Source organism: Ranitomeya variabilis, chromosome 2 (assembly GCF_051348905.1).
Source record: "Ranitomeya variabilis isolate aRanVar5 chromosome 2, aRanVar5.hap1, whole genome shotgun sequence".
Classification (NCBI taxonomy): domain Eukaryota; kingdom Metazoa; phylum Chordata; class Amphibia; order Anura; family Dendrobatidae; genus Ranitomeya; species Ranitomeya variabilis.
This window is the reverse complement of record NC_135233.1, coordinates 1,022,927,097-1,022,941,973: the sequence shown is the minus strand read 5'-3', so window position 1 is coordinate 1,022,941,973 and position 14,877 is coordinate 1,022,927,097.

Sequence of the window (14,877 nt, the reverse complement as noted above, 5' to 3'; positions counted from 1 at the left end):
AGGCTTTCGGCCGATAATCGTACACATGGCTGGTGTTTTTAAAATGTCATAGAACATACCAATATACATAGTTATTGATACATATTATTTATTATTTACATTATTGTTCTTAAGCAAAGAACCGTTGTTGTGGCATTTGCCGCAACACGCAAAGTTGTTGTCTGATGTCTTTCATCACTCCCCTCATAAGCATGTTCATGGATCCTGTGTAACTGTACCTTAAATAACAAGAATTGTCAAGAGCTGGTGAGTGCAGCCATTTTTTGTTCTTTCTTACTATTATTTATTAATTGTATTATTCTTACATTTGAATAAATAAAGTATATATGGATTCTAGACTCCCGATTCTTTAGAATCGGGCTGCCATCTAGTGATGTCATATCTATATCAATGTGAATGTTAATATACGGATTATTTTGACTTTTGCCATATTACCATATGCTTGTTATTTATTTTGTGGAATCTTTCAATAAAAAAGAGTTTAAAAAAGAAATTGACAGCAGCATTTAACATGTTAACAGCTGCGGGTGGATCGCGATTCCACCCACGGCTGTTAGGCTAGGGTCACATTGTTTAGTACAATCCGTTTACCTGATCCGTTAAACGGATGTACTGAAGTGAGCCAAATTTGGTGTAAATTTGGCTTCGCATTAACGCTTGCGTTAACGCATGTGACTGCGTTATGTCATTTTGATGTCCGTTCGTGAAGCATCCGTTTGTCTGCCTTCAGGCACTGTCAATAAAGTTATTCTTTTTTTTGTCTTTTGTCAGCATCGTGTGTGGGTGGACACACATTCTCCATTTTGAAAGCATTGAGTGAACTTCTGCTGCAAGCAAGATGTTATGTCTGAGCTTGTTAGATTTCGCTTGATGCAGTTGCAACTTCGGCAGAGAAGGTGTATTTCCTAAAGGAGATATTGGATCCATGAAGTGAATTTTTTATGGAATTCATATGGTGCCTTTCACACCCTGTATGTTCAGCTTCGGGATCATCCCTTTAAATTTCAATGTTATCTTCGGATGTCCATTGAGACCTTTGATATTCTGCTCTCGCATGTGAAGGATGAGATACATCATCAGCGCAGCACTTTAGTGGTGACTCTGAGGTAAATATCCTTTTTTTTAACATTGTTCTATTGACAAAGACAGGATGTAATTTATCATGGTGCATGTCTTTTAATTATCTACACGTTGCCAATTGTCCTATTCCATTTTAACTTGCCTTTATTTTCGTTGTCCTTAAAAATCTGTACAATATATCCATAGTGCAATTTTTTTTTGGGGGGGGGGATTGTCGATAGATATTTGGCTACTGGAGAAACTTTTGCATCACTGCATTTTCAATTTCGTCTGGGGAAATCGACCATTTGCCAACTAGTTCGTGAAACTTGTGATGCCATTTGGAACAACTTGCAACCATTGTGCTACCTGTTATGGTTCTCAATGGCAAGAGAACATAGCCCAGCATACATAGGAACTAGCTCTTGGAAGGATGGAAACTAAAACTGACCATGAACTAAACCTGCCGCACAACTAACAGTAGCCGGGTAGCGTAGCCTGCGTTTTATCCCTAGACGCCCAGCGCCGGCCGGAGGACTAACTAATCCTGGCAGAGGAAAATATAGTCCTGGCTCACCTCTAGAGAAATTTCCCTGAAAGGCAGACAGAGGCCCCCACATATATTGGCGGTGATTTAAGATGAAAATGACAAACGTAGTATGAAAATAGGTTTAGCAAAATCGAGGTCCGCTTACTAGATAGCAGGAAGACAGAAAGGGTACTTTCATGGTCAGCTGAAAACCCTATCAATACACCATCCTGAAATTACTTTAAGACTCTAGTATTAACTCATAACATCAGAGTGGCAATTTCAGATCACAAGAGCTTTCCAGACACAGAAACGAAACTGCAGCTGTGAACTGGAACAAAATGCAAAAAACAAACAAGGACAAAAGTCCGACTTAGCTGGAAGTTGTCTGGTAGCAGGAACATGCACAGAAAGGCTTCTGATTACAATGTTGACCGGCATGGAAGTGACAGAGGAGCAAGGTTAAATAGCGACTCCCACATCCTGATGGGAACAGGTGAACAGAGGGGATGATGCACACAAGTTCAATTCCACCAGTGGCCACCGGGGGAGCCCAAAATCCAATTTCACAACAGTACCCCCCCCTCAAGGAGGGGGCACCGAACCCTCACCAGAACCACCAGGGCGATCAGGATGAGCCCTATGAAAGGCACGGACCAGATCGGAGGCATGAACATCAGAGGCAGTCACCCAAGAATTATCCTCCTGACCGTATCCCTTCCATTTGACCAGATACTGGAGTTTCCGTCTGGAAACACGGGAGTCCAAGATTTTTTCCACAACGTACTCCAACTCGCCCTCAACCAACACCGGAGCAGGAGGCTCAACGGAAGGCACAACCGGTACCTCATACCTGCGCAACAATGACCGATGAAAAACATTATGAATAGAAAAAGATGCAGGGAGGTCCAAACGGAAGGACACAGGGTTAAGAATCTCCAATATCTTGTACGGGCCGATGAACCGAGGTTTAAACTTAGGAGAAGAAACCCTCATAGGGACAAAACGAGAAGACAACCACACCAAGTCCCCGACACAAAGCCGAGGACCAACCCGACGCCGGCGGTTGGCAAAAAGCTGAGTCTTCTCCTGGGACAACTTCAAATTGTCCACCACCTGCCCCCAAATCTGATGCAACCTCTCCACCACAGCATCCACTCCAGGACAATCCGAAGATTCCACCTGACCGGAGGAAAATCGAGGATGAAACCCCGAATTACAGAAAAAAGGAGACACCAAGGTGGCAGAGCTGGCCCGATTATTGAGGGCAAACTCCGCTAAAGGCAAAAAAGCAACCCAATCATCCTGATCTGCAGACACAAAACACCTCAAATATGTCTCCAAAGTCTGATTCGTCCGCTCGGTCTGGCCATTAGTCTGAGGATGGAAAGCAGACGAGAAAGACAAATCTATGCCCATCCTAGCACAGAATGCCCGCCAAAATCTAGACACGAATTGGGTTCCTCTGTCAGAAACGATATTCTCCGGAATACCATGCAAACGAACCACATTTTGAAAAAACAGAGGAACCAACTCGGAAGAAGAAGGCAACTTAGGCAGGGGAACCAAATGGACCATCTTAGAGAAACGGTCACACACCACCCAGATGACAGACATTTTCTGAGAAACAGGCAGATCCGAAATAAAATCCATCGAGATGTGCGTCCAAGGCCTCTTCGGGATAGGCAAGGGCAACAACAATCCACTAGCCCGAGAACAACAAGGCTTGGCCCGAGCACAAACGTCACAAGACTGCACAAAGCCTCGTACATCTCGTGACAGGGAAGGCCACCAGAAGGACCTTGCCACCAAATCCCTGGTACCAAAGATTCCAGGATGACCTGCCAACGCAGAAGAATGAACCTCAGAAATGACTTTACTGGTCCAATCATCAGGAACAAACAGTCTACCAGGTGGGCAACGATCAGGTCTATCCGCCTGAAAATCCTGCAAGGCCCGCCGCAGGTCTGGAGAAACGGCAGACAATATCACTCCATCCTTAAGGATACCTGTAGGTTCAGAATTACCAGGGGAGTCAGGCTCAAAACTCCTAGAAAGGGCATCAGCCTTAACATTCTTAGAACCCGGTAGGTATGACACCACAAAATTAAACCGAGAGAAAAACAACGACCAGCGCGCCTGTCTAGGATTCAGGCGTCTGGCGGACTCAAGATAAATTAAATTTTTGTGGTCGGTCAATACCACCACCTGATGTCTAGCCCCCTCAAGCCAATGACGCCACTCCTCAAAAGCCCACTTCATGGCCAAAAGCTCCCGATTCCCAATATCATAATTCCGCTCGGCGGGCGAAAATTTACGAGAAAAAAAAGCACAAGGTTTCATCACGGAGCAGTCGGAACTTCTTTGCGACAAAACCGCCCCAGCTCCGATTTCAGAAGCGTCGACCTCAACCTGAAAAGGAAGAGCAACATCAGGCTGACGCAACACAGGGGCGGAAGAAAAGCGGCGCTTAAGCTCCCGAAAGGCCTCCACAGCAGCAGGGGACCAATCAGCAACATCAGCACCCTTCTTAGTCAAATCAGTCAATGGTTTAACAACATCAGAAAAACCAGCAATAAATCGACGATAAAAGTTAGCAAAGCCCAAAAATTTCTGAAGACTCTTAAGAGAAGAGGGTTGCGTCCAATCACAAATAGCCCGAACCTTGACAGGATCCATCTCGATGGAAGAGGGGGAAAAAATGTATCCCAAGAAGGAAATCTTTTGAACCCCAAAAACGCACTTAGAACCCTTCACACACAAGGAATTAGACCGCAAAACCTGAAAAACCCTCCTGACCTGCTGGACATGAGAGTCCCAGTCATCCGAAAAAATCAGAATATCATCCAGATACACGATCATAAATTTATCCAAATAATCACGGAAAATGTCATGCATAAAGGACTGAAAGACTGAAGGGGCATTCGAAAGGCCAAAAGGCATCACCAAATACTCAAAGTGGCCCTCGGGCGTATTAAATGCGGTTTTCCACTCATCCCCCTGCTTAATTCGCACCAAATTATACGCCCCACGGAGATCTATCTTAGAGAACCACTTGGCCCCCTTTATGCGAGCAAACAAATCAGTCAGCAGTGGCAACGGATATTGATATTTAACCGTGATTTTATTCAAAAGCCGATAATCAATACACGGCCTCAAAGAGCCATCTTTCTTAGACACAAAGAAAAAACCGGCTCCTAAGGGAGATGACGAAGGACGAATATGTCCCTTTTCCAAGGACTCCTTTATATATTCTCGCATAGCAGCATGTTCAGGCACAGACAGATTAAATAAACGACCCTTAGGGTATTTACTACCCGGAATCAAATCTATGGCACAATCGCACTCCCGGTGCGGAGGTAATGAACCAAGCTTAGGTTCTTCAAAAACGTCACGATAGTCAGACAAGAATTCAGGAATCTCAGAGGGAATAGATGACGAAATGGAAACCAAAGGTACGTCCCCATGCATCCCCTTACATCCCCAGCTTAACACAGACATAGCGTTCCAGTCGAGGACTGGGTTATGAGATTGCAGCCATGGCAATCCAAGCACCAACACATCATGTAGATTATACAGCACAAGAAAGCGAATAATCTCCTGATGATCCGGATTAATTCGCATAGTTACTTGTGTCCAGTATTGTGGTTTATTACTAGCCAATGGGGTGGAGTCAATCCCCTTCAGAGGTATAGGAGTTTCAAGAGGCTCTAAATCATACCCACAGCGTTTGGCAAAGGACCAATCCATAAGACTCAAAGCGGCGCCAGAGTCGACATAGGCATCCGCGGTAATAGATGATAAAGAACAAATCAGGGTCACAGATAGAATAAACTTAGACTGAAAAGTGCCAATTGAAACTGACTTATCAAGCTTCTTAGTATGCTTAGAGCATGCTGATATAACATGAGTTGAATCACCACAATAAAAGCACAACCCATTTTTTCGTCTAAAATTCTGCCGTTCGCTTCTGGACAGAATTCTATCACATTGCATATTCTCTGGCGTCTTCTCAGTAGACACCGCCAAATGGTGCACAGGTTTGCGCTCCCGCAGACGTCTATCGATCTGGATAGCCATTGTCATGGACTCATTCAGACCCGCAGGCACAGGGAACCCCACCATAACATCCTTAACGGCATCAGAGAGACCCTCTCTGAAATTCGCCGCCAGGGCGCACTCATTCCACTGAGTAAGCACAGACCATTTACGGAATTTTTGGCAGTATATTTCAACTTCATCTTGCCCCTGAGATAGGGACATCAAGGCTTTTTCCGCCTGAAGCTCTAAATGAGGTTCCTCATAAAGCAACCCCAAGGCCAGAAAAAACGCATCCACATTGAGCAACGCAGGATCCCCTGGAGCCAATGCAAAAGCCCAATCTTGAGGGTCGCCCCGGAGCAAGGAAATCACAATCCTGACCTGCTGAGCAGGATCTCCAGCAGAGCGAGATTTCAGGGACAAAAACAACTTGCAATTATTTTTGAAATTTTGAAAGCAAGATCTATTCCCCGAGAAAAATTCAGGCAAAGGAATTCTAGGTTCAGATATAGGAACATGAACAACAAAATCTTGTAAATTTTGAACTTTCGTGGTGAGATTATTCAAACCTGCAGCTAAACTCTGAATATCCATTTTAAACAGGTGAACACAGAGCCATTCCAGGATTAGAAGGAGAGAGAGAGAGGAAGGCTGCAATATAGGCAGACTAGCAAGTGATTCAATTGAAAGCACACTCAGAACTGAAGGAAAAAAAAAAAAATAAATAAATTTCAGCAGACTTCTTTTTTCTCTCCTTTCTCTGCCAATTAATTTAACCCTTTGTGGGCCGGTCAAACTGTTATGGTTCTCAATGGCAAGAGAACATAGCCCAGCATACATAGGAACTAGCTCTTGGAAGGATGGAAACTAAAACTGACCATGAACTAAACCTGCCGCACAACTAACAGTAGCCGGGTAGCGTAGCCTGCGTTTTATCCCTAGACGCCCAGCGCCGGCCGGAGGACTAACTAATCCTGGCAGAGGAAAATATAGTCCTGGCTCACCTCTAGAGAAATTTCCCCGAAAGGCAGACAGAGGCCCCCACATATATTGGCGGTGATTTAAGATGAAAATGACAAACGTAGTATGAAAATAGGTTTAGCAAAATCGAGGTCCGCTTACTAGATAGCAGGAAGACAGAAAGGGTACTTTCATGGTCAGCTGAAAACCCTATCAATACACCATCCTGAAATTACTTTAAGACTCTAGTATTAACTCATAACATCAGAGTGGCAATTTCAGATCACAAGAGCTTTCCAGACACAGAAACAAAACTGCAGCTGTGAACTGGAACAAAATGCAAAAAACAAACAAGGACAAAAGTCCGACTTAGCTGGAAGTTGTCTGGTAGCAGGAACATGCACAGAAAGGCTTCTGATTACAATGTTGACCGGCATGGAAGTGACAGAGGAGCAAGGTTAAATAGCGACTCCCACATCCTGATGGGAACAGGTGAACAGAGGGGATGATGCACACAAGTTCAATTCCACCAGTGGCCACCGGGGGAGCCCAAAATCCAATTTCACAACAGCTACCAACCCCGACAACAGAAATGTGGCTATCGATTTCCAAAAATTTTGAGGATGTGGCTAATTTCCCGAATTGCATTGGTGCCGTGGACGGGAATCACATTCAGATTCAGAAACCGGTGCATAGTGGATCCCTGTACTATAACTACAAAAAATACCTTTCCATTATATTGATGGCTATTGCGGATGCTAGATACCGTTTTGTAGCTGTGGATATCGGTGCCTATGGACGAACGAACGATTCCAGAGTCTTCAAAGAGTCCAACATGGGGAAATGTTTGTACAGCAACAGCTTCAACATACCCTCAGCACGACCACTTCCGGGGACCGAAGACCCAAGTTTGCCCTATGTTTTAGTTGGGGATGAGGCGTTCCAACTCGGACAAAATCTCCTGCTGGTTGACCCCGATGACTGTGAGTCAAATCTCATGAGTAGTGTTGAGCATTCCGATACCGCAAGTATCGGGTATCGGACGATATTTGCGGTATCGGAATTCCGATACCGAGTTCCGATATTTTTGCGATATCGGGAATCGGTATCGGGATGCATATTCGTGTGTAAAATAAAGAATACAAATAAAAAATATTGATATACTCACCCCTCCGGCGGCCTCTGCTCTTAGCGGTGCCTCCGTTCCTAAGAATGAGCACGTGAAGGACCTTCGATGACGTCGCGGCTTGTGATTGGTCGCGTGAGCGTTCACATGAGCTGTCACGCGACCAATCACAAGCCGCGACATCACCGAAGGTCCTTCACGCGCTCATTCTTAGGCCGGTTTCACACGTCAGTGGCTCCGGTACGTGAGGTGACAGTTTCCTCACGTACCGGAGACACTGACACACGTAGACCCATAAAAATCAATGCATCTGTTCAGATGTCATTGATTTTTTGCGGACCGTGTCTCCGTGTGCCAAACACGAAGACATGTCAGTGTTCGTGGGAGCGCATGTATTACACGGACCCAATAGAGTCAATGGGTCCGTGTAAAACACGGACCTCACACGGACGTTCTCCGTCTGGGGTCCGTGTGCGTGCAGGAGACAGCGCTACAGTAAGCGCTGTCCCCCCCACATGGTGCTGAAGCCGCGATTCATATGTTCCCTGCAGCAGCGTTTGCTGCAGAGAAAATATGAATAATAGTGTTTAAAATAAAGATCTATGTGTCCGCCGCCCCCCCACCCCCTATGCGCCCCCCGCTGTTCTGAAAATACTCACCCGCTCCCACGTTGGCTGTCACTCCTTCCTCTCTGCCCCGCGCCTCCTACTGTATGCGGTCACGTGGGGCCGATCATTTACAATCATGAATAGTCGGCTCCGCCCCTATGGGAGGTGGAGCCACATATTCATGACTGTAAATGATCGGCCCCACGTGACCGCATACACTAGAAGCCGCGGCCAGACCAGGAAGCAGCGAGGGAGGCGGGTAAGTATTTTCTGAACAGCGGGGGGGCGCACAGGGGGTGGGGGGGCTTTGGACACATAGATCTTTATTTTAAACACTATTATTCATATTTTCTCTGCAGCAAACGCTGCTGCAGGGAACATATGAATCGCGGCTTCAGCGCGATGCAGGGTACCACACGCGTGGGTACCACACGCTCCGTGTGGTACCCACTCGCCATACGGGCGGCACACGTGTGCCGCACGTATGGCCTACGTGAGTTCCCAGGTACACGGACACGGATAACTCCGGTACCGATTTATTCCGGTACCGGAATTATCTGGACGTGTGGGACAGCCCTCAGGAACGGAGGCTGCCGGTTGCAGCGGTTACAACCAGAGCGCGTCCGAGGGTGAGTATATCCCTATTTTTTATTTTTATTCTTTATTTTACGCATGAATATGGATCCCAGGGCCTGAAGGAGAGTTTCCTCTCCTTCAGACCCTGGGAACCATCCAGGATCACTTCCGATATTTGTGTCCCATTGACTTGTATTGGTATCGGGTATCGGTATCGGCGATATCCGATATTTTTCGGATATCGGCCGATACTATCCGATACCGATACTTTCAAATATCGGAAGGTATCGCTCAACACTGAGCATTGATTGGACTACTGTTCGGTCTACAGTTGAAATAATGAGGATTCATGATCAATTTGCTAATTATTTCATACATGAAGGTCTTGTTCCATGGCAAAACATCCATGTGTGAAAATTTTAAAGACTGTTTATTTATTGGTGCATGTGCTATGTGTGTGGCAATTCTTTGTTAATTTTTTTTTTTGCACTTTATGTAACCTTAATAAATTTTAAAAAGTTCAATCCATACAATATTATGAAATGTTGAATATTAGTAGCAAATTTTACTAAAAATTTTTGGAAGACATTGGTCTTCCAACCTGAATGTTGGTAGACATTTTAACATATGAGATCCCATAGGATAGGAATTAACTTTGGTACCCAAACATTTTACACAAACATTTTAAAGGCTATAATTGCCAAACTTTGGTGATTTTTTTTAACAGTAGATACAGATTGAGATATTGCGCAGGCGCAACTGTACGCTGGACTGCTACATTGCCTTTGCCTTTCCATACCCCGTTCACCCTGGCCTCTGTATTGTGCTTGGTTTGACGGCATGTCCATGGTTCTTGGTCTCGAGGAAGTGGGTTCCTGAGGGACCAAAAATTTCTCGAATAGATCATGAAATCTTTGCCTAAACAGTACATTTCTGTGTGGCGGTATCTTTTGGGCTACCGGCATGCAGCGCCCCCACTGCCGCAGGGCCGAGGGGTACCCGGTACCGGGCCTGTGAGTCTCTGCTCTGGGGTTGTCACGGTGGCTAGGCCCCGGTTCGTGACCCTGCCGAGGGGCGCACAGTGAATGAAGTGGTGTGATATGACGGATGATGGTGGCGATGCTGTAGTGGTGCGGTGCAGTAAATAACGAGGACACCAGGTTGCAGTCTCTTTACCTCTTTACTGAAGATCTCTGGGTCCTCAGTCCAGAATACGGTTCACCAGGCTGCGCAAGTCCGGCCGGTCCAATGGCACCTCCAGAGTTCTCTTCACAGGTGGAAATCTGTGCCTTCCCTCTAGCGCTATGTGTTGCGGTCCTTCCCTGCTGTGCTTACAGAAAGTCCCCACAACTGTTGTGTCTGTTTCTTAAGTTCCCTCACAACTCGATTAGATGATGTTCTGCTAATCCTCCGTCCCTCCCTGATGTTCTGGTTGGGACGGCACCCGTTTGACGGGTAGGCTCGGAGCTCTTCCGGGACCCTAGAGTCGCCCCTCTCCACAAGTTGCCCCCCAAGACTGCATAGGTGATTTAAGTGAGACAGCCCGCCTTAGACTGACTGTCCTGCCGCTGTTTAGAGTATTGCTTGAAGCTGAATGTTATAATACTCCCTCGGCGTTCTGGCCACCGGTAGTGCGCCTCAGTAGGATGTTGCCTCGGTCTTACAGCACGACTCCTACTGGTATATTCTCCTTATTGCTTTGATCTCGTTTCTCACTCAGCACAATCTATCTCGCTTCTGATCCTTCCTTGGGCACCGCCGCTACCCGGAGCAGGCACGGTCCCGTTACGTTCGCTCAAGTTGCCAAGCCTCTGTCAGGATCCCACCCCTGACAGAGACCCTACTGTATCTTCCCCCCACAACACCCTCTGCCACAAGGTGTTGCCTGGTTCCAACCCAGTCAGCTTTCTCCTCTAACTTCCTGCCTGACCCTTAGTTTACCCACGATGGTGGGGAGTGGCCTAGTGAATAGAACCCTTAGCTCCCCCCGAAGGCCCGACTGTGAAATGTATTGGTGTCTGTGATACCTGATCAGATGAACTCCTTCAATGCCATCAGACGTACTATAGCTCCCCTTAGTGGCGGAGCCACAGTACTGCAACGACCAGGACTCTGGGGCGCTGCAGGCACATACGACAAAAACAGAAGCTTCCACTCATTTGGTGCATATGCTGATTCATGGGATTGCAATTCCGTAATTTCCCGCTCTAGATCTCCGTGTTCACTGCGACATAGATCCTCTAAGCATTGCAGTCCATTGACAATTATGGCATCGACTTCATTTTTGGCTGATGATCTCTTGCTTCCGCGCTGTGTTTGCAAACGGGCACTGACAACAAGAGCCACAGTACTGCTGTCCATTGATTGTGGCTCGCTCAGGACTAACACATCTTCTGTGCCCGTCTGTTGGCTTGGTTCCTGTCTAGCTGGCTCCGATGCCTCAGCCTCTCGAGGCGCAGCAGTACTGCATATCGTTCTATACAAAAACAGAAAAATATTATTTTAGAAATTTTAATAAAGACTTGGTGCTCTCTTACATTTTAACACCAGAAAATTTTTATTTACGAGCACTAGGACAACGTTTTCTGTAGAAGCATCAATTGCTCATAATGAACATATGGGGTGACTCGTTTGCCACCGGATCCACTGGGGGTGTTTTGGCTGTTGCGGAAGTCCTGTACTAATCGATCTCTAATGGATCTCCACCAGGTATGGACAGCATCGGCTACAATGAAAAAGTAAAAAAATTATTTTATATCTTACAATCTTTACATTTTAGCAATTTAAGTTGAGCATTAATTACCAATTTTTTTCTTAGAGGAGGCAGACTTATCCAAATACCAGGAGTCCAACTAGCATATTATTTTATTCCACAACTTCTGGTTTTTAATAATATCATTGTGGGAGCTGTCACTTTGATCCCATATGGATGGATTCACTTCCACTAATGTTATTACTGTCTCATTTTCTATGTCCAAGGGCTCTTCGTCAACCTCAATGTGCCTTCTTTTTTTTGCGCGCTGCTTGGTCTATGTAAACACAAAATGTTATATTAAAATGTATACGTTCATTTTTAGTTGTTAATACGTTTATCTAATCCCTGAAAATATGTTTAAGTATACTTTTCATAACTTTTTAAATTTTTAACACTTTAAGCTTTTTAAAAATTATATTGCAATGTTTATTCGTTTATTTTTGTTGGGTGTCCTTGTACTGTTTGTTTGGTTAATGTTATGACAAGTATGTAGTTTGTTAAAAAGGGTTTTAAGCATTGTTGTATTGTGTTGTTTCTTGTATTATGCTGGTTTTGTATGTTTAATGATTTGTTATAAAAAAAAATTAATAAACTTAGTTTTGTTTTGTTCAAAATGTATATTTTGCGTGATATTTACCACTTCTAGGTGAGGTGAAGACACACGGCGAGGCTGTTTTTTTTTTACTTTTTCAACAACCTACAATGTAGTAAAAAAAATTAATTTTACAATTCATGTATCAATTTATGTGTAAAAAAAACACATAATTTGTGGAATGTACCTGTTTAGACACTTTGGACAGTTTTTTGGGGGGTGGCCTGGCAGGTTCGGGATCAGAAGATTCCTATTTGCAATAAAAACATGATTACACATGATTAACTCAATACACTCGAGTGACACACAACATTTATTGTGGCTTTTTAAATCGCAAGCCTACCGATTGTGACGAGAAGACTGCAGACACGCTGCTGCTGCTGCTGCTCTCACTATCCGACACCTGACAATACATTTAGTACACACACATCCGACGGCCACTACACACTCAAAGGATGTATATAGACATATAGAATATATAGAATTGGACTTACATTGTCTCAGGTCGCTCACATGATACACACACTGTGTAGCTGGCGTTTCCAGAGTTTGTCTGCAGAGTGTATGCTCCAAAATGGCTGAAATCATATTTCCTGTCACATGACCACATGGAAAAGCCTCATTAACGCAATCCAACACATGGTTTCATTTGGACATTTTGCTTGATTTGCATCTGGCTGCATTTGCAATAGACTTCAATGGCAGAATTAACACTTCCGTTACCCGTGCGTTAGCTTGACCGGACCTGAAAACGATGCAGGCCGCGTTGGAAGGTGCGCCACAAAAAAACAGAATGTTGCAAACACATGCCAATTTTGACATGCGTTACGATGTGTCATACTAATGCAAGTCTATGGAAGCGTTACAATGTCCGTTATATTGCGTTTTGCCTACTTAAAAACATGTCCGTTAGACGGACTGCCCTAGCGCAATGTGAACCCAGACTTAGGGGCACATAACAGCTGATCAGATCAGCAGTCATGTGGTGGAAAAAGTGCTGGCTCATCGCCCGCACCAAGAAAGGGTGAGGCGTTCAATGTCGAATATATCCGTTATTCGACCTTAAGGGGTTTTTTGTGATACTTGTTTTTGGATCAGCTTGAAACAGAATTCTTATACATTTTACTAAGTAAATATCTCCCATTGTACAATGTCATAAACTCTCATCAAGCATTAATCTTTCATATGAAAATTTCAGTTCGTTATTTCCAAATTCAATTTGGTGTTGTCTAAGTGAATGCATCATTACAAGTCTGTTCTGGTCCTTGCTGCTGAAATCTGGCATAACATTTGCCCTGCATTTGCACCGTGAATGCTTTAGTGAGTTTTATTTTTGGGGTTAAGAGTATAGAACATTTGATTGAATCGTTCTCCCTTCTTTGTGGTTTAGTCACATACTTACCTGTCAAACAACACGAAAGGTAAATATAAACACTACTAAGCTCTGCAACTTCTTGACTAAGCACATGCAGAATAAAGTCAAGGCAGAGCAAACATACTAGGCAGGCAATCACTTTTCCTGTGTCAAAATGTGAGAAGCATTCTTAAACAAAAAATTAACTGGTTATATGCTATAGTTGCACGCAAAACTTTTCAATCCCTGTTTGCAAATTAGGTTTATTAGTGTGAGTGTTGACCAGGGCCGTAGTCGTGGCTGAGGTAAATGGTTCTAACTGATCTCCCGTCACATGCATTTCACGGTTCTCTGTCAGCATACATGTTGCTCCATACTTCACACCATCAGGGCTTCCTCTAGGAGGGTGACGCTTCCCTCCAAACGCTTGTTCAGAGACAGAGACACAGTCCAGCTCCAACTTTAAATGGGTAACTTTACTGGTATCTGTTCTCAGTCCATTCACATCAATTACAGCAAACACTTTGGGATCCACACAGTTTGCCTCTTTCACTTTCCCTGTGCTTTCCCTGTCATCCTTCAGCATGTACCCGGGTCATCCCGTCCCGTCTGGCCTCACAGCATCCTCCCTGTCCAGCTTCACCACACTCTGGAGCTCCCCTGTCCATTTTGCACCAGACAAAAGGGCATCTGCCCATGTAGTAAGCTGCCACATGATGAGCGACCTGTATTGCTGTACTGCTACTAGCTGTCTTGTTACAATCTGTGCTGTTATAATCTGTGCTTCCATCTGTGGCCCTTAGGCCCTGAATGGCTGGGCTCCTGTCTTCAAACGTTACGGGGATGATTGCCCTGTCAGGGCTCTCTGGCCCAACTGACAATAATGCCGGATGCTCCCCGGCTTAACCACAGCTAGCGCCTCCTACATTAACTATTTACACTCTGAGCATACCTTAGTATAATCTAACTTGTTTTTCTTATCTTTCAGGTTACATCGGGGGCTTATCCACAGCACTACAGAATGCTGTAGATAAGCCCCTGATGACGGTGGACACAATTTATAGGGCCAAAATGAAGTGACAGATTCCCTTTAACAAGAGGAAGAGAATCGTTGGCTTTGTGGGGAGTGAAAAAGCGATACATGAAAAATGCATCGAGTCTGTGAGGAAGGTCTTGCAATATTTACCTCATGGGTAAGGACAGAAATTTGCATTAGCATTATTATTTATGCCACTTGTTGCAGTCCAACTCACATGGCGGTATACGGAGGTAGAAGA